At 46.2% G+C, this 18,001-nt stretch overlaps 1 protein-coding gene across 18 annotated transcripts in view; it reads left to right on the top strand.

Annotated features, from left to right (window-relative positions):
- PPP2R2B (protein phosphatase 2 regulatory subunit Bbeta) overlaps window positions 1-18,001 on the top strand; it is a 474,608-nt gene that overhangs the window by 329,250 nt on the left and 127,357 nt on the right. Inside the window, exon 3 of one of the 18 annotated variants that reach the window (XM_085009658.1) lies at window positions 9,280-9,386. The gene's annotated coding sequence lies outside the window, so the exon portion shown is untranslated. 18 annotated transcript variants of the gene reach the window in all.

Here is an 18,001-nt window from a genome sequence, read left to right as displayed (position 1 = left end):
CCCCCCAATGTCATATCTTGCAGAAATATTTCTGTTGATGCTAAGCTCAAGTAACCTTTAGCAATCCCATAATGCCCCTTTTTTTTTTAACCACCCAGCCTGTGCTTTGGAAATACAATAAATTTTATCCCATGCCATATAACTTTCACCAAATGTGCTACTTGAATGTTTTATAGTTAAATACAAGAGTCTCTGGATTGCACATCGGCACCCCCACAGGTGTCCGTTTATCCAGGAAGGCACGTCGGGAGTACGCAGGGGTCCGGAAGTCCAGATTTGGCCCAGATTTTCTTCCATACCCTATTCCTAGAGCCAAGAGGAACGCTGAGTGCTTCGAAATATTTTCGCAGTGTGCGAATGTCAACAATTTACAGGCAATGGATAGCGTTGTTTTCAACACAACTCTCTCCCTGAAGCAGCAAATGCAGAACATAGGCTTTAGAATCAGGCTTCTTAGCTGTGAGGCCTTGAGCCCTCAGCCTCAAGTTCCCCAACTGTAAATAAGTAGAATAGCACCAGTCTCACAGTACTGTTTGAGGAAGAAAGGGAACAAATGCATTTAGAGTGTGTAGCCCCCTCCCTGACACAAAGCACTCCAAGAGTTGTTAGCCATTGGCATTTTCCCTTCCATTGGTTTGCGTATTCCTAACTTCTTACATGGCGTCAGTTTTGTGGAGGTTGTCTTTGTCGGCGATTATACTGTGGTAGCGATGGCCTTATCCAGGCAGTGTTCCCGGCAACAGTCGTAAATTTTACCTTTATTGGTTTCTGAGACCTTCTGCGTTCCACCTTATATTTCTGCAAGAGTGCCCTGTCTTCCTAATTTCAAGGCCACAGTCACTGTGGAAATTCCAAATCATGCCCCCTTTCTATTTCCGTCCACCGCCCCATGCCCCCCCGCCTTCCATCAACTGTCACTGGGTTTTCACCTGCTCTGCGAAGGAACCGTAGTTGCTGTGAGTTTGGAGCTGAAAGCCTGAGGCATAAGATAGAATATTATCATTTAGCAGGGCCGTAGCCTTTGTACTGTAAGGAGGACGTGGCAAAAAATTTTCCAAGTGTACGTCTGTGAGAAATTCTTTGGGCTCTTGTGGTCAAGGAAGCGTTGTTGAAATTCTGATTCTCAGACTCAGCCCAGGGCCGAATGGCTTACCTGTGACCTTTCCCCATAACTGAGCAGCAGAATAATGAATGATGATTTCAGCTGCCTCCTTCCCTCCCAGGGTAACAAATGAGTCAGCATCAGGGACTTTGCCAGGAGGCCTGAGTCATAAATATCCCTGCAATCCATCAAAAATCTCCACCAAAGGTTGTTTTTCAACAGTAAATGGGGAAAGAGTCCTTGGCCCTTATCTTAATCATCAAATCCGTGGGAGATATTTATGGATGTAACTATGGGGTCAAAGAGAATCGCCATAGCCAGCGAGACAGATAAGTGAAATTCGTTTGAACCCATTGTGCAACAAAAACCTTCTCATAGAGGAAAAACTAAAAAAAATTCTGTGCGCATACCCTCTCTGCCCCCAAATTCCTGTCAGTCATGCCACGTTTTCCCCCCATCTTTCCAACCTTTATTAAAGACTTATCAGATGCCAGGCCTGCTGCTAGTGCCTTTATTTGCATCTTCTTACTGCTTTTTTATAACAAGCCTGTGAAAGAGAAAAGATTTTTCTGCCCTGTTTTGTAGAAGAGGAAATCGGGAATGAGAGTGACCTGCTCTCCCAAGATAATAAGCTAATAAGTGGCGTTCCTGTGCGTGGACCCCGGATCCATTGGACTTCAAAGCCCAAGCTCTTAATTACTCAGTTGGCCTCTCTGGGCAGCCAGGGCAAATGAAAATGGAGAAGCACACACACAAGTGCAAGTTGCCCTTCTCTTTGATATGTAAGATGCTCATTATCTAACCACAGATACAGTGCGTTATAAAGTCTCAACAAAATAATTTTAATTTGCAACCAGGAGCCCCTAAACAGACACCGTAAGACCCTAAGAAGTCCTAGCAGCAGACTATTCCTGGGGATGCACCGAACACCAGGGACCCAGAAGTATTGCAGAGCTTGCAGACATTTAAAATGCCAGTAATTGCAATCATTGTGTATACCTGAAAATGCCTCATTTTTATCTTCATTCTAGCTTACTTGGAGTGCAGCCTGCTGTCAGGGCTGGCTTTGTGATATGTATAATATTTTATTTATGAGAAGATTAGCAAAATAGGAATGTTAGCTGCGCTAATAAAGCGGAGATTGGAAAAGGAGCCAGCTGGCAGGCCACATGTAGCTCCGGCAGGAAGACACATCTAATCTGTGTTTTTCTCTCCAAACTCACACCTTGGAGGTGCCAGGAGCTCTCCCCTCCCCCCTGCCACTGAGCGCCTGGAAGACCTCAGCAGTGTCTTCTGAAAGTGCAGTCTTCTCTCTGTCTGCATGTCCCATGGTTATTCAGATAGCTCTTTCTAATGATTAAAGTATCGTCTAACCCAAATGTTGGCACTTTACCGGGTCCAGATGGAAAGAACAGGAGTACAAAGGATCCGGAGTCCAACAGACCCCCAGGGACCCTGGTGTGTAAGGTCCACGATCTCTCAACTCCCATTCTCTCCTCCAGGAAAAAAAGCAAACACACACACACACACACACAGGTTCTCACTACTTAGTACATCCTAAGTTATTAACAAATTATAATAAGAGTCTCTTTTTAAAATATTCCATTCATAGGAGTAATGCAATGGGATGGGTAGTATTAGGGATGATATCTTTTTTTCCCCTTCTGAATTCTGAGCTCTACTAGGCAGCACTCTCTTAAATGGATGGCTCTATCTTCCCTGCCTTCCCTTTCCTTTTGTTGGTGAGTCATTGCATAAAAAAAAAGTATGTTATTTCGTGATGTTTAAAATTATACATGCACATTACAGAAAACAGAATTACCTCAATAAAGCAAGAGTAAAATTTAAAGGCTCATAATCCTGCCCTTTAAGCCTTAAGACAGTCCATTCCTGTCCTTTTGTGTGTGTGTGATTTTTAGGGCTGCACCCAAGGCATATGGCGGTTCCCAGGCTAGGGGTCACATCGGAGCTGCAGCTGCCAGCCTAGCCACAGCCACGGCAAAGTAGGATCCAAGCTGTATCTGCAGCTGCACCCATGGCATATGGCGGTTCCCAGGCTAGGGGTCACATCGGAGCTGCAGCTGCCAGCCTAGCCACAGCCACGGCAAAGTAGGATCCAAGCTGTATCTGCAGCTGCACCCATGGCATATGGCGGTTCCCAGGCTAGGGGTCACATCGGAGCTGCAGCTGCCAGCCTAGCCACAGCCACGGCAAAGTAGGATCCAAGCTGTATCTGCAGCCTGCACCACAGTTCAGGGCAATGCCGGATCCCTAACCCACTGGGTGAGGCCAGGGATCGAACCCGCAACTTTATGGTTTGTAGCCAGATTCGTTTCCACTGCACCACAATGGGAACTCCCTACTTTTCTTTTTTTTTTTTTAATGCGGATGTTTCTGCACGTGGTTGAGGGGATCCACCCTCTTTGAAATGAAGGATGGTATCTCTGCGTTAATACACTGGGACCTTGGTCTTGCCACCGCTTTCTAGGACATGGATTCAGGATACAGAGGACCACTTCCGAGTTTTCTTCAAGGTGGTTTAGGAATGGGATCCAAAAACCCTCCCTTGTAGAGTTGCCTCAGAGCTGGAGCGTTTCAGTTCTCCAGGGTGAAGTTCAGATGGTTAGTCTCTTGCAGAAACCGCTTTGTGAACCTGAGGCAGGCCTGCCGTGGCCTGCTTCAGAGTTAGCGGGACGTGTCTGTGCCGCGGTTCCAACCTCCGCTCAGCCGCAGAACTGGCTTTCCTTTTGGAATCTGGAGTTTTAGACGGCCGTCTATGCCAGCAGAGCCCGAAGGCATGGGTGAACACACTGGCCTCCGGGTCATTTGCACAGCAAAGGAGCCTGTGGGACGTGTGCCGTAGGGCGGTCCTCTCTGGTGAGACCCCGTCAGCCTGAGAGCCGAACCTCGGCAGTTGTGAAGGTCAGGACTCAAGGGCAGACTGCACGGCTTTGACTCTTGGCCCTGCCCCTACCTGGCTCTAGGACGTTAGGCAGTAAGTTACGTGTCTTTTGGAGCCTCAGTTTCTTTCTGTGTTAAATAAAAATAATAGCACCAGCCTACAGCTTTGTGGTGAGGCTCAAGTGAGTTCATGCGTACATGGTACTTAAAAGAGGGCCTGACCTGCTGTTGGGTGCCTGTTAGTTGTTGGCTCTGTTGTTGACCATCCATCGGGGGAGGGGATGGCTGTGTCTGTGCTCAGCCACACCCCCTCCCCTGGCCCCAGACCCAGAAGCAGACCCTCTGGACTCTGTACTTCTTGGGAGCAGAGATTCTTGGGCTTGACTCTTTGTCCCCAGCGCCTGTGACTGTCCCTAGTTTGGTAGCGAGGCTCAATACTTAACTCCTTGGCTCAATTCCCAAAAGTCCGAGTTTTCTCTGGTTATAGGGGCGTCAAAGCTTTCTTGACTCCAGACTCTCCAGGGAGGGTAGGTAATGGTGCAGAAGGAGGCTCCTCTGACTGGTTCCAGTCTGCCCCTCTGCTCCCACGAGACTTCTTCCCTTCAACCCCTGATTGTCAAGCTGGGAACAGAACAGGACAGGACGCCAGACAGGAGAGACTGTGAAAACCAGTAGCTGGTGGTATTTCTTTACGTACATACACTTCCCTCTCCAGGCACATAGCAGCCCAGGGATGCGTCACAAGGGAGACCTCAGGACCTCAAAGTTACCCTGTCATGGTTTTCTCCTCATAAGCATCATTTCTGATACATACTGTGCTGGCTCGAGGGTACGAGGGTAGGTGGGAAAGACACAGGCCCTGCCTCTTAGGGTCTGGTGAGGAAGATGAACACGTGGGTGGTTGGGCATTTGTGTGATGCGTCCTGTGTTTGGAAATTCAGAGCACCAGGGGGGCCTTAGGAGAGTCACCTATTTTGAAAAGGAAGGAAGGCCAGTTATTTAGCTTTAGCAGAAAGCAAAACTCTTCTTAATAAAATAGAGAGTAGGGATGGTATTGTGGGTTTCAAAATTTCCTTGTTTTATAGGGCATTTTCTGTGCTAAGAAAAGCAAAGTACATTACGCATCAGGTTATTTCTCATAACTCAGCATTTTATGGTCACCTTCAACATATGGAGGAATTAAGATCACTGCCTCTCCAAGGCAGGCTCTCACATGTGGATGCTGCACGCCTATCCTGGCTTCCAGACACCTGCATGCCTTTCCCACACCTGCTGATTTCTTCCTCTGAAATGCTTCTTTATTTTCTGTCTGATAGTATAGCAGAAGATAGAGTTTCTTCATGCTGTGTTTTTTCTTTCCATTTTTCCTGATAAAACTGTATCACTGCAGAGGAAATCAAATCTAATCTCCAATATATTTAGCATGAAAGCCATAAAAAAGCCTTAATTCACTCCAGAAAGCGCAACATACAGTCGGGTACTCAAAGGGAGAATCACCATGGAAACTGTTTTCTTGAGATTCTGTACTCTCCAGGCTCCAGGCATGACTTGAGTGAAGAAAGGAAGGCGAAGGAGGAGAGAACAGACACGTTGTGCCCCTTCTGTTGTCACTAAAATGCTGCGGAGGAATCGCCGTGAATTACTGACCGCAGGCATGGAAGGGTCTGTGAATCAGAATTATTAAAATGTTGTCTTTTAAAGGCGTGTGTACGAACACACGGAGAACTTGCTCCTCACTGTTCCTCTCTCCTCGCTGTCACAATCCTATTGAGCAATCAAAGAGCTATCCCGAGGTCAAAAGCTGGCAGAGAAGCGCCAGGAATTGTGATGATGAAAGGATCGCGTGAGCTAGAACGCAAGCAGATGCCTTAGCGTGTACGTCCCAGAGGGACTTGCCTCCATAGACCATTTCGGGGTGGTTATGGTTTCCGATTTTTTTCAAAGATGTCAAATGTGTAAAGATCACAGGCCAGCTCTTGCTTCTGGGACTGTGTTAATGGGACGTGATGGCATTTTCCTAAGGAATTTCTTATGAATGCAATTCACTCTGCGTTTATGGGCACATGTATGTATTTGACAGTGAGCCAGCTCTTCTTGTTTTCTGTGCTTCCCCAGGTCATAGATTTTTCTCGCTGAGTCTCTACATCTCTACTTAATAATATCTATCATGTGCTGACTCTTTCCTGTGAGTCGGTCACTGTGCTGAATCCTTTTATTTGGATATAATCGTGTTTCATTTAGCCAAATGGCTCCTTCAGTAAATGTTCACTAATAAAATAAATAATTAGGCGTTCCTGTGGTGGCACAGAAGAAGCGAACCCGACTAGTATCCACGAGGTCTTGGGTTTGATCCTTGGCCCCACTCAATCTGGTGTTGCCGTAAACTGTGGGGTAGTTTGCAGACATGGCTCAGATCTGGTGTGGCTATGGCTGTGGCCTAGGCCAGCAGCCGCAGCTTGGATACAACCCCTAGCCTGGGGACTTCCATATGCTGCAGGTGCAGCCCAAGAAAGCTAAATAAATGAATAAGGTTCCTATGTAATCCTCATGAGAGTCCTGTAAAAATGCCCCCAGTTTACCAAAGAATAATCTGAATTTTGGTGAGGACAGCAGATTACATGTGATCACAGAGTTGCAAAAAGTGGATCTAGAAACACATAGGATTCGTAAGTCCGTGGTCTTAAGAGCAACACGAGCTTTTCATCCTGGAGGACGCAGACAACCCATCTTTTTCATCTCTATACAACCTTACAGCTTCCAAGGGTCTGGGCACGTAGGTAAGCCCTCACTGTATTTATAACAGGTATAAATTTAGAATCTACCATTGCACCAGGCCCTACACATATAAAAATTGAAATAAGATCAAAGTTTGTGCCATCAGTGAGCTTACAGTTGTCAGGAAGTGTTGGCACGAATGAGTCCACGGGTTCAGGGGAAAGCGAGGTTGATGCGATTATGAAGGACAGGTTCCTCCTGGTCCTCCAAGAATGGGAGGAGCCTCCAAAAGATAAAAGGGAAAGAAAGAGGCACGAACATGAGGGCGAGACAGCCTGCTAGGCATGGAGGCGAGGATGAGTGGGCAGAATGGGAGGACCTATGAGAAGGTCAGGGCTTGTGATTCAGAAAAGTGAGTTTGAACAAAGCAGGGCCAGTGAGTGAAGACCCTTGAACACTGGGGTGAGGAGACCCAGATTTTATCCTAGCCATACGAGTGAGCCTTCAAAGGACTTATTTATTCATACTGAGGTATTGCTTTCTTAAAGTGCATTATTTTCTCAAGTTCACCTCGATGATTTTTGCATGTGTGTACACTCATCTCCCCATTGCCCAGATGGAAGCAGGGGGTATTTTTAGGACGCTGTGTCCCCTCTCACTTAAGTCGTCCCTGTCACCCGCTATCCTGACTTACATGTGAGTGTTCAGCGGGAAGTGATAAAAAGGCAAACACCGTGATGAAGGTTTAAAGGGATGTTTAATGACTTCTAGGATGTAGCATGAAATACGGAGGTGAGAGATTGCACACAGGGAGACCAACCAAAAGAACGACCCTCCATCCACCCATGCAGCCAGATGCATGTGGGGCTCCGAGGCCGCTCCAGACCTGTACGCTGAAGATGCAGTAGTAACCAACATAGACCCTCTCAGTGAGGAGACCAGCGAACAGACAAGCAGTTACTTTACACGGTGCTAAGTGCTGAACAGGTTCCACTTTAAAATGGGCACCTAAGTCAGGAGGGCTTCCTGGAGGAAGCGATGTTCCACCTGAGGCTTGAGGACTGAAAAGGCGTTGGGCAGACTCAGGGGGAGACAGAGCGGGAAATGGTTGCAAGCAGAAAGGGAGCGTGTGCCCAAAGGCCCTAAGTAGGCAGGGGTATGGCCTTGTCCAGTAGAGGACTGGGCAAGACAATAGTGGAAAGACAGGAGGAGGTTTCACGTTTGAGAAATAGCTGGACCAAGTACATGATGTTATCAGCAGAGGGTTTTCTTTAATAAACACCGGTATACAATTGTGGCAGCCTGGTTGTGCAACAGTCTGCTTCCACTGGTCAGAAGATCTCAGGTGTTCACCCTGGCTGGCTTGTCCATTGTTTTTCTTATAACCAGCCCACCTGTTGTCAGTCATTTCTCTTTGAACTTGAACCAGAAAAACCAGTCAGGCGGTGAGATTTCCACCATCTTTCACCTACCTCTTTTAGATGAAGCTCTTTTTTTGTTGTTTGTACATTCTTTATCTCCTCTTTTTCTGGAATGGTCTGGGCTGTGCCAAGCAGGCAGCCCACCCCTCTCTCCTGACTGGTCCAACAGGTTTCTGGGGGCAGCTGTGCAAGGGCTGTTGAGTTCACGCCACCTCTTTTTCTCTCATCCCTCTGCAGGTCACTCAGTAAGAAAGAAGAGGCCTTGGTAGCCTTGCAGACTGAGTGAAGCCCTAGCCCTATTACACATTTCCCTTGTACCCTTAATAAATCAGTGTCTCTGGGCTTCAGCATCCTCGTCAGGGAATAACAGTACCCACTGCATAAGCTGTGAATGATGGCTACACAGTGAAATGCAGCAGATCCTGCCTTACGCAGGGGGCGGGGGGGGGGGGGGCCTTCTGTAGAATTGTCCAGAGGTCGTAAAGCAGAGTGACGAGCAGCAAAGCCTCTCCAGGCAGACTGGCTACGTTAGAAGGCCCTGCCAGTGCTAGCCGGGCTCCTCTGGACCAGTCAGTCTTCTCACCTGTAAAATGGGGATGTAGTATTGACGTCTACCAGGCGGTTTCCCTGTGAGGGTTGGATGAGGCTTCATGTGGAGTCCGCAGTGTGAGTGTGTCTCTGTCCCTTAGTGGTGGTGTTCATGGTGACATCGGTAATTGCTATTTTTGTATATTACTTGGCTATCGCTGTGAGAATGGGAGAGCTTGCCCACCTTGTAGGGTGGTTGCCAAGAGCAGCTAATGAAGAGGTGTGCCTGGCTCCGTGCCAGGCACACAGTGAGCCCCCGATAATGTTTGCTGAATGAACGAGACCAAAGTGCTTCCCTCGAAATATTTTCTATAAATGTTTCATCTTAATGATCAGTGGGAGCTTCCTTATAGAAGGAGGTGCCAAAGAGGTTTGCCGGGTGGCAGCCTGGGCCCAGGCCTGGTGGATTCTGATTGTGTTGAACAAAATAGATTCGGATCCGTCTCTTTGGTGCCTCTGAAACTGTGCCAATGAGCAGCAAAATGTGATTCCATGTTGGGAAAGTGCCAGGATCCAGATTTGCAAATCAAAGCAAACCCTGCCTGTTTCCAGCACCCTCGCTCCTCGCTGTCCGCCATGAGTGCTGCTTACCTCGGAGAGAGCTTCTGGATATTTCACGAAATCAGGCCCCAGATGTTGGAAAGACTTTCGCAGACAAGGTAATCAGTCCATTTGGTGGCCAGATGCTGTCTGAGAATTTTCCTGCTACAGCACTGTGAGTTTCTAAATTCATTAGAAACATAAATTAATTAAATCTAATCAACAATGGGTGATGCAGAAGATTAAACAGTGAAAAACAAGTGCATTTCCAACAGGGTCATGGTAGATGCAGAGAAAAACGCTCCACCTTGGAGGTGAAAGTCAAATTAACCCTTTGTGGAGTTCCCGTCGTGGCGCAGTGGTTAACGAATCCGATGGGAACCATGAGGTTGCGGGTTCGGTCCCTGCCCTTGCTCAGTGGGTTAACGATCCGGCGTTGCCATGAGCTGTGGTGTAGGCTGCAGACGCGGCTGCGTTGCTGTGGCTCTGGTGTAGGCCGGCGGCTACAGCTCCGATTAGACCCCTAGCCTGGGAACCTCCATATGCCACGGGAGCGGGAGCGGCCCAAGAAATGGCAAAAAGACAAAAAAAAAAAAAAAAAAAATTAACCCTTTGTGTGATATTCTGAAGAAAACAAAACAAAACAAAACCTTGGTTATGTCTAAATTTCCAAGTAAGGTGGTGTTTCTTCCCAAAGCCTGCCCTAGTGGGGTCATTGACTCTTCAAGAGATAAACTGTTTCGGGGTTCCCATTGTGGCTCGGCAGAAACAAACCTGAGTAGTATCCACGAGAATGCTGGTTCGATCCCTGGCCTCGCTCAGTGGGTTAAAGATCTGGTGTTGCTCACAGACCTGGCTCAGATCTGGCATTGCTGTGACTGTGGTGTAGGCCAGCAGCTGTAGCTCTGATTTCACCTCTAGCCTGAGAGCTTCCATATGCCACAGGGAAGCCTTAAAAAGTGAGAGAGAGAGCAGGGGGTGTTGGGGTGGGGGGAGTGAGATAAATTGTGTGTTTGTCTGACTCAGAAGGGTCCTGGAGTGGACTTATTTAGTAATGTGCTAATAGAGTTGAAAATCTCCACCATTCCCTAAACATGAAGGGCCTCTGGAGGTAGAGTCTACAAAGAGCGACGCACAACACCTAAGGCAGTATTTCCCAGGAGCACAAGTCAAATAAATTTGTAGCGAGAGTGAAGCATCCTCCTTTGCTCCATACAAGACTAAGGTACCTGAGTTGAGGGATCTTGTGCATCCCTGCTGAGTCGCCAGCACCTGGAATGGTCCCTGTTAAGTGACTGAGTTGCAGATGAACTTCTTTCTTACAGGATCTGAGTCTCTCAGGTGCCCAGCAGAGTCCCTGAGATGGAAGACGATGTCTGAGCTGTTCCCAGAATGTTTGATTTTTTTTCACTCAAGGAGCAGACTCTTTTTTTTTTTTTTTTCTGGCTTTTAACTCAGTGAATTTTATTATGTTTATAGTTGTACAATGATCATCACAACACAGTTTTATAGCATTTCCATCCCAAACCCCCAGCCCATCCCCTCCCACCATCCTGTTTCCTTAGGTAACCATAAGTTTTTCAAAGTCCGTGAGTCAGTACCTGTTCTGCAAAGTTCATTATGTCTTTTTTTTTAGAGTCCACATGGAAGTGATAGCATATGATGTTTGTATCTCACTGTCTGACTGACTTCACTTAGCATGATAATTTCTAGGTCCATCCATGTTACTGCAAATGCCATTGTTTCTTTCCTTTTAATGGCTGAGTAATATTCCATTGTACCACATCTTCTTGATCTACTCTTCTGTCGATGGACATTTAAGTTGTTTCCATGTCTTGGCTTTTGAAAATAGTGCTGCAATGAATATTGGAATACGTGTGTCTTTTCAAGTCAGGGTTTTCTCTGGATCGATGCCCAGGAGTGGGATTGCTGGATAAAATGGTAATTCTAAATATATATATATATTTTTTGAGGAATCTCCATACAGTTTTCCACAGTGGTTGCACCAATTTACATTCCCACCAACAGTGGAATAGGGTTCCCTTTTCTCCACACTGTGGGGGACAGGTAAATTCATGACCCTGTGCCCTTCTCAAGGGGGCAGCCACTTCCCAGCTTAAGCCAGGAGTGTGCAGTTGCCAGCCTCCTGGTGCCAATCTTTTTATCTTCCTCAAGAACCTGAAAATCTGTTTTTGTAAAAAACACGAATCTCCCAAGTTATAAATGTTGACCACTCACTCGGAAAACTGGAAAACCGTGTGGGCAAACCTTGCATTGCCACATAAAACAACTCTGCTGGTGCTTCCCCTGTCACTAGTGTCCTTTGGAATAAAGCTGAAATGGCAGCTCTGCAGATACACCAGCCACACCCTTAGGCTCAGGATCCCTAGAGTGCACGCAGCCAAAAATGAGGTTTGGTGTCAAGTGAAAACTTTGGTGATGCAGAGCTGTGGAGCCTTATTATGCCTTCTCTGAAATCCAAAAAAAAAAAAAAGGTGGGGGGATCTGTTTGGAGAAATAACAGCAAACTGTCATATTTATTGGGTACCCCCCACGTGCGAGGCATCATGCTAATAAACTCCTTCCCTTATTTCGTCTAATCCTCATAACTCACCTCCAAAGTGATGCTAATATTATTCTTAGTTGTTTATGTCTTTTTTAAAATTAAAGTTATTTTTATTAGGGTATAGTTGACTTATTATTCTTATTTTCAACATAGGGAAACAGGTTTGGAGAATTCAAATAACTTGTCCAAAGTCTCACTAGTTATAATCAGCAGAACTGAACAGTGTCTGCCTGATATTTAAATGGTTATCTCTTGTTAACCATTCACTGCATTACTTTTGGGTAAAATATTATCCTTTTTTTTTTCCTCTCTTTTTAGGGCAGCACCTGCAGCATATGGAGGTTCCCAGACTAGGAGTCTAATTGAAGCTACAGCTGGCCTACACCACAGCCACAGCAACGCAGGATCCAAGCCATGTCTGCAACCTATACCACATCTCACGGCAACACTGGATCCTTAACCCACTGAGCGAGGCCAGGGCTCAAACCTGCAGCCTTATGGATCCTAGTTGGGTTCGTTACCCACTGAACCACAAAGGGAACTCCCATGTTATTCTAACACTGAGTGCTTCCGTGTATCAGGCACCATTCTAAGTGCTCTGTATCAGTTTACTCATTGAATCCTCAGTGTAATATCATTCCCATTTTCCAGATGAGGTGATGGGGAGAAAGACCTTAAGAAACATACCTTATGAGTTCCCATCATGGCTCAGCGGAAAGGAATCTGGCTAGCATCCATGAAGACTCGAGTCAGATCCCTAGTCTCACTCAGTGGGTTAACGATCCGGCATCACCATGAGCTGTGGTGTAGTTCCCAGACGTGGCTCAGATCTCATGTGGCTGTGGCTGTGGTGTAGGCCAGTGGATACAGTTCCCATTCAACCCCTTGCCTAGTAAGCTCTATATGCCAAGGGTGTGGCCCTAAAAAGACGAGAGAGAGAGAGAGACAGAGAGAGAGACAGAGAGAGACAGAGAGAGAGAGACAGAGAGAGACAGAGACACAGAGAAAGAAAGAAAGAAAGAAAGAAAGAAAGAAAGAAAGAAAGAAAGAAAGAAAGAAAGAAAGAAAAGAAAAGAAAGATGAAAGATATATGATACATGCAAGAGTAGCCAGCTAGTAAGCGATGAAGCTGAGACTTAAACTGGCATTGAGAAACTGTTATTGACCACCTTCTAGAATTATTTCTCAAAATAGTGCCCCCAGTGAGGCATATAGAAGGTGCCCAACAAAGAGTTTTCAACTGACACCAAACCTCGTTTTCAGCGGTGTGTTCTCCGGGGATCCTGAGCCTAAGGTTTGGTTGGTGCCTCTGGAGAGCTGCTATTTCAGCTGTTACTCCAGGTGACTCAAGGGCACCTGTCACTCAAGCTGCCTTCACTGCAGCCCTTTGCTAACTCCAGGATGCAGAGCAGGGGCCCGAGAAGTTGGCTTAGCCACTAGTGAACAGTCTAATCCAGAAATCCCTCCTCGGCGAGCGGGAAATGCAGTTCACACTGCGTGCCTGCCTGAAATGGTTCACTGGCTCAGACTTCTTGGCATATAAAGACCTTCCCACCCAGTCTCTGGTGCTCTGTTGCCTTTCTTCCTGAAAATGGAAAGGGTGGAGACGGGTTTAGAGACGGGCCAAAAATTAAGAATCCGAAGTGTGTGCATACACTGTACACTGCATGTGTTTTCAGGGATGATTAGCTAAGGATGAGGAGGATGAAGCAAATATAGATTTTAAGAAGAATGAGGCGGATTGAACTGGTGTTTACATTTTCTCAATCACACAGGCCTGCTACACCCTGCTTCAGTTTTCTTGACTGAAAACCAAGTGTGCGTGTGCGAGAGAGAGAAAGAGAATATCAGAAATAGGATATGAACCCAAGCGATGAGGCAGGAACTATTAACAAATATTCCAGGAAACTATGCTTTTACTGACCATTGTGCATCTACTCTGTGTCGCACATTGGGCTGCAGGCCAGGAATACCAGTGTGAAAAAAACAGCTATGATCACTGCACAGGTGAATTGTAACGTCTTATAGGGGAGGCAGACATTAACAGTCCACACCCAAATATATGACGGCGAATTCTGGCAGATGCTTTAAAGGGAAAGAACAGGATCCAGCAAAGGGCCGTCTAGGGTGACTTTAGGCTGTAGAGTGACTTTAAACTGTCAGAAAAGGCCTCTCTCAGGAGGTGCTACTTAAGCTGAAATTTAGAAATGAATAGCTGATCCGTCAGGGAAAAGAAAACAGGGACAGTAGGTAGTTTAGGGAAAAAAAGGGAGCAGTGTGATTGCAGACCCCAATGTGTGGGAAAAGCATGGAATTTATGAAATCCTGAAAGCATTCATAAATGCTGGGAGGTAGCAAGGCAGGGAGGTCAGAGAGATGATTGAAGGTGAGGTGTGAAAGGGAAGAAAAGCCCAGTTCACAACTTTATAAATAAAATAGCAAAAGCTATGTTATCCCACAACAGCTACGTTTTACTGTTGACTTAATTTCAGTTGAAGAAGCAATATATTTGCGATTGTTTATTCCTCCTATTGCCTGATAAGGTATTGACATTCAACATTCCTATGGGCTGTGGAGGAAATAATAATGCATCAAAACTAAGGCTAGGAGTTCCCATCGTGACTCAGCAGTTAAGGAACCCGACTAGCATCCATGAAGATGCAGGTTCAATCCCTGGCCTCACTCAGTAGGTTAAGGATCTGGTGTTGCCATGAGCTGTGGTGTAGGTCGCAGACTTGGCTTGGATCCCACATGGCTGTGGCTCTGGCATAGGCCAGAGACTACAGGTCCTACTGGACCCCTAGCCTGGGAACTCCATGTGCTGCAGGTACGGTCCTAAAAAGAAAAAAGACACCCCCCCCCCAAAAAAAAAAGAAAAAAAGGCTAAAACCTGCTATGGTGTGTGTTGGAGAGAAAGGAATTTTGTTACTGCAGTTGATAATTAGTGGCCTTTTCATACCCTCCAAAGGCAATAACTTAGGTTGTAGGAATCGGTGCTTGAAATGTCCCCACAAGTAGAGTTCTTAGGGACATGGAAATATGGTCCTATTTCCCTGCCTCACCCGTCTGCTATGCTTGGGGGGAGTGCTTCTGACAATGGCCTTGGTGCTTGATTTCTCAAGTACTGGTTTCATTTCAGAGATGTCCCAGATTCTGTGCCCATTGTAATGAACCATTAAAAAATAATACTAAGCTGTGGGCAAAAATGGAACTTGTCTATAAGTTTAGGGGAGAACTGTCATATGCATTACACAGGCCAACAATCGAGTGCCCTGTTGAGAGTCCTAAATCTCCAAATATGGACCATTTATGTCCTGTTTGCTGTACACGGAATGAGATCTTAGATACTGACAAAGATGCTGTCTATTAAAGAAATAAATATAATTCTGTCTTCAGGGAACTTATAATCTGGTTAAGGAGACAACACACACACAGGGTATATTCAAACAGTTTATCACCCTTGCACTGTAATCCAATATACTATGAGTCATGCCCATAAGAAGAGGCCAACTAGGTTAGTGAAGTTTTAAGTGGAAACTAACCTTCCTTGGTTCCCAAAGAGACTAATTTTTCAACTGGGTCTTGAAAGGGAGAGGAAAGAGGGTACATCCTACGAGTTATTTATTGGTGGGGTCAAAGATGAGTACAGTAGGAACTCTGCCCTTAGTGAGATCATTTCAGTAAGGAAACTAGAACAAACACACACAGATGTGAGAGCATCACAGGTAACACGGGAAAAGTACAAAGTTGCAAGGAGTGGGAAGAGGAAGGGCTGTTTGGAGTTCCCACTGTGGCACAAGGTCAGTGGCATCTCTCTAGTGCCAAGGGCGCAGGTTCAATCTCTGGCCTGGCACAGTGTGTTAAAAGATCTGGTGTTGCCACAGCTGTGGCATAGGTCCCAGGTCCCAACCGAGGCTCATATCTGATCCCTGGCCCAGGAACTCCATGTGCTTTGGGGCTGCCAAAAAAGAAAAAAGAGAGAGAGAAAAGGAGGAAGGGCTGTTTTTCCAATTAGTGGAGCTCACAGAAAATTTGAGGGAGGGAGTGGCGTCTGACCTGGACTTGAAGGGTTCATGTGTTCTTTTTTTTTCCTTCCAGCCACTCAACAGAACTTTTATGCAAACCCTCTCTCCCTTCCCGTTTGTTTGGGTTTTTTTGTTTTGTTTTGTTTTGTTTTTGCTTTTTATGGCCACATGTGCAGCATATGGAAGTTACCAGGTTAGGGGTTGAATTGGAGCTACAGCTTCCAGACTACACCGCAGCCACAGCAATGCCAGATAAGAGCCAAAACTGGGACCTACACTACAGTTCATGGCAATGCCAGATCCTTAACCCACTGAGTAAGGCCACTCAAACCCGCATCCTCATGGGTACTAGTCAGGTTTGCTACCACTGAGCCACCACAGGAACTCCTGTGCAAACCTTCTAAGGCCTTGCCCCTACTAGGCAAGGCGTCCAGATGAAAACAGTGAATAAGATCCTGCCCTTAAGGGCATGCTGTCTAGGAGAGGAAGATGTCAACAGACACAAGAGATGGAATAAATGTTTTGGGGGAATGAAATGATATGACAGTTGGTCATCAGAGACTGTATTTGCTTAGGGGGCCTAAAGAGTTAAACTTTGCTGAAGAGTCAAGGACACAGAGGATGGGATAGAAAAGCAAAGTTGATCCCAGAAGAGCCGTGTTAAGAATTACAGCATGTGGGAGTTCCCGTCGTGATGCAGTGGTTAACGAATCCAACTAGGAACCATGAGGTTGCGGGTTCGATCCCTGGCCTTGCTCAGTGGGTTAAGGATCTGGCGTTGCCGTGAGCTGTGGTGTAGGTTGCAGGCACGGCTTGGATCCCACATTGCTGTGGCTGTGGTGTAGGCCGGCGGCTGCAGCTCTAATTCAATCCCTAGCCTGGGAACCTCCATATGCTGTGGGAGCTGCCCTAGAAAAAGGCAAAAAGACAAAAAAAAAAAAAAGAAGAAGAAGAAGAATTACAGCATGTAACTATATGTGAAAGATTAAGAAAGAATCGGGAGGAAAAAGGATTGATAGACATAAGGGAATAGGGACAAAAAAAAAAAAAAGAAGGCAGAGGAAAAGGTAGCAAGACCCAACAGGCAGGTTAAGAACTTGGAACTAGAGTTGGGTTCCAATCTCTGCTCCACTAACCATTTGCTTTTCAAACTGGGGAAAGTTATTTAACTTCTCTGAGCTACCATCTCCTCATCTGAAAAAATGGAGGAAGATACTGAAATCATGGATTTTGAGTGACAATTAAATGACATTAAATACAAAGCACAGACCCTCCCCAGAACAGGTGTTTAGTCAATGAGAATGATGATGTAGATTTAGGAAGAGAAGGCATATTAAGGGTTTTGTGCTAAGCCTGGCCTGCAGTAGGTCAGTTCAGTAAATGGTCCTTTCAAAGAAAAACGCTGCTCTTCCAAACTCTGCAGGACTGGTGTTTTCCTGAGACCAAACTATCTCGAGGCCAAGTCAATAGCTAGTTCGTGTCCGTGAGTCGTCTGCCTGACAGTTGCCTTCCACTCCCTGTAGTCACTATAATAAAGGAATGTACAGCTAGAAGAAGAGTTTTCCACTGAAGACTGACTTCCTGGAAGGGAGCTCTGCAAATCACTTGGAAAGTTCCTGGCACCACCATGTGGGCCTGCCATTTGCAAAGTGTCTATAAGTCTTCCACAGGGCAGGATGAGAATGTGGGTGTTTTTTATTCCCCCTCTGACAGACTCATTTCTTTCTGTAAGATATTAGGAGTCATGGGTAGAGTTAGTTAAGAAAGGCCATGAGGAGTCAGGCTACCTACCCGTGTGGACGTGATCTTACAGTAGACGCATCATTTTAAAGCACATACAGGTGAGCAGCCTCCTACCTGGTAGGCAAATAGGAGGTCATGGACCTTGAGTCCAAGCAGAAGGAATAAAGCCCCTGCTGCTCTCTGTTTCTTCTTTTCCAAAGGAAAAAGAGAGAAGAGAGAGAGGAGGGGAGGCTGGGATGTGGGGGAGAGGGGAAGGAAAAGAGGGAAAAGGGAGAGATCGGAAGGAGAAGAGAGAAGGAAGAAACAGAGAACCAGGAAGTTGCTTTTCTCTCGTAGAGATCACGTGGCTCTCTAAGGTGCTGATTTATGGGAGAGTCTCCTACAATACTACATGTTTTAA

This window comes from Sus scrofa, chromosome 2 (assembly GCF_054392235.1).
Source record: "Sus scrofa isolate SSC_HxYL_T2T_F1_AM1 chromosome 2, Sscrofa_HxYL_maternal_Yorkshire_Landrace_v2.0, whole genome shotgun sequence".
NCBI lineage: Eukaryota > Metazoa > Chordata > Mammalia > Artiodactyla > Suidae > Sus > Sus scrofa.
This window is presented reverse-complemented; position numbering and strand designations above follow the sequence as displayed.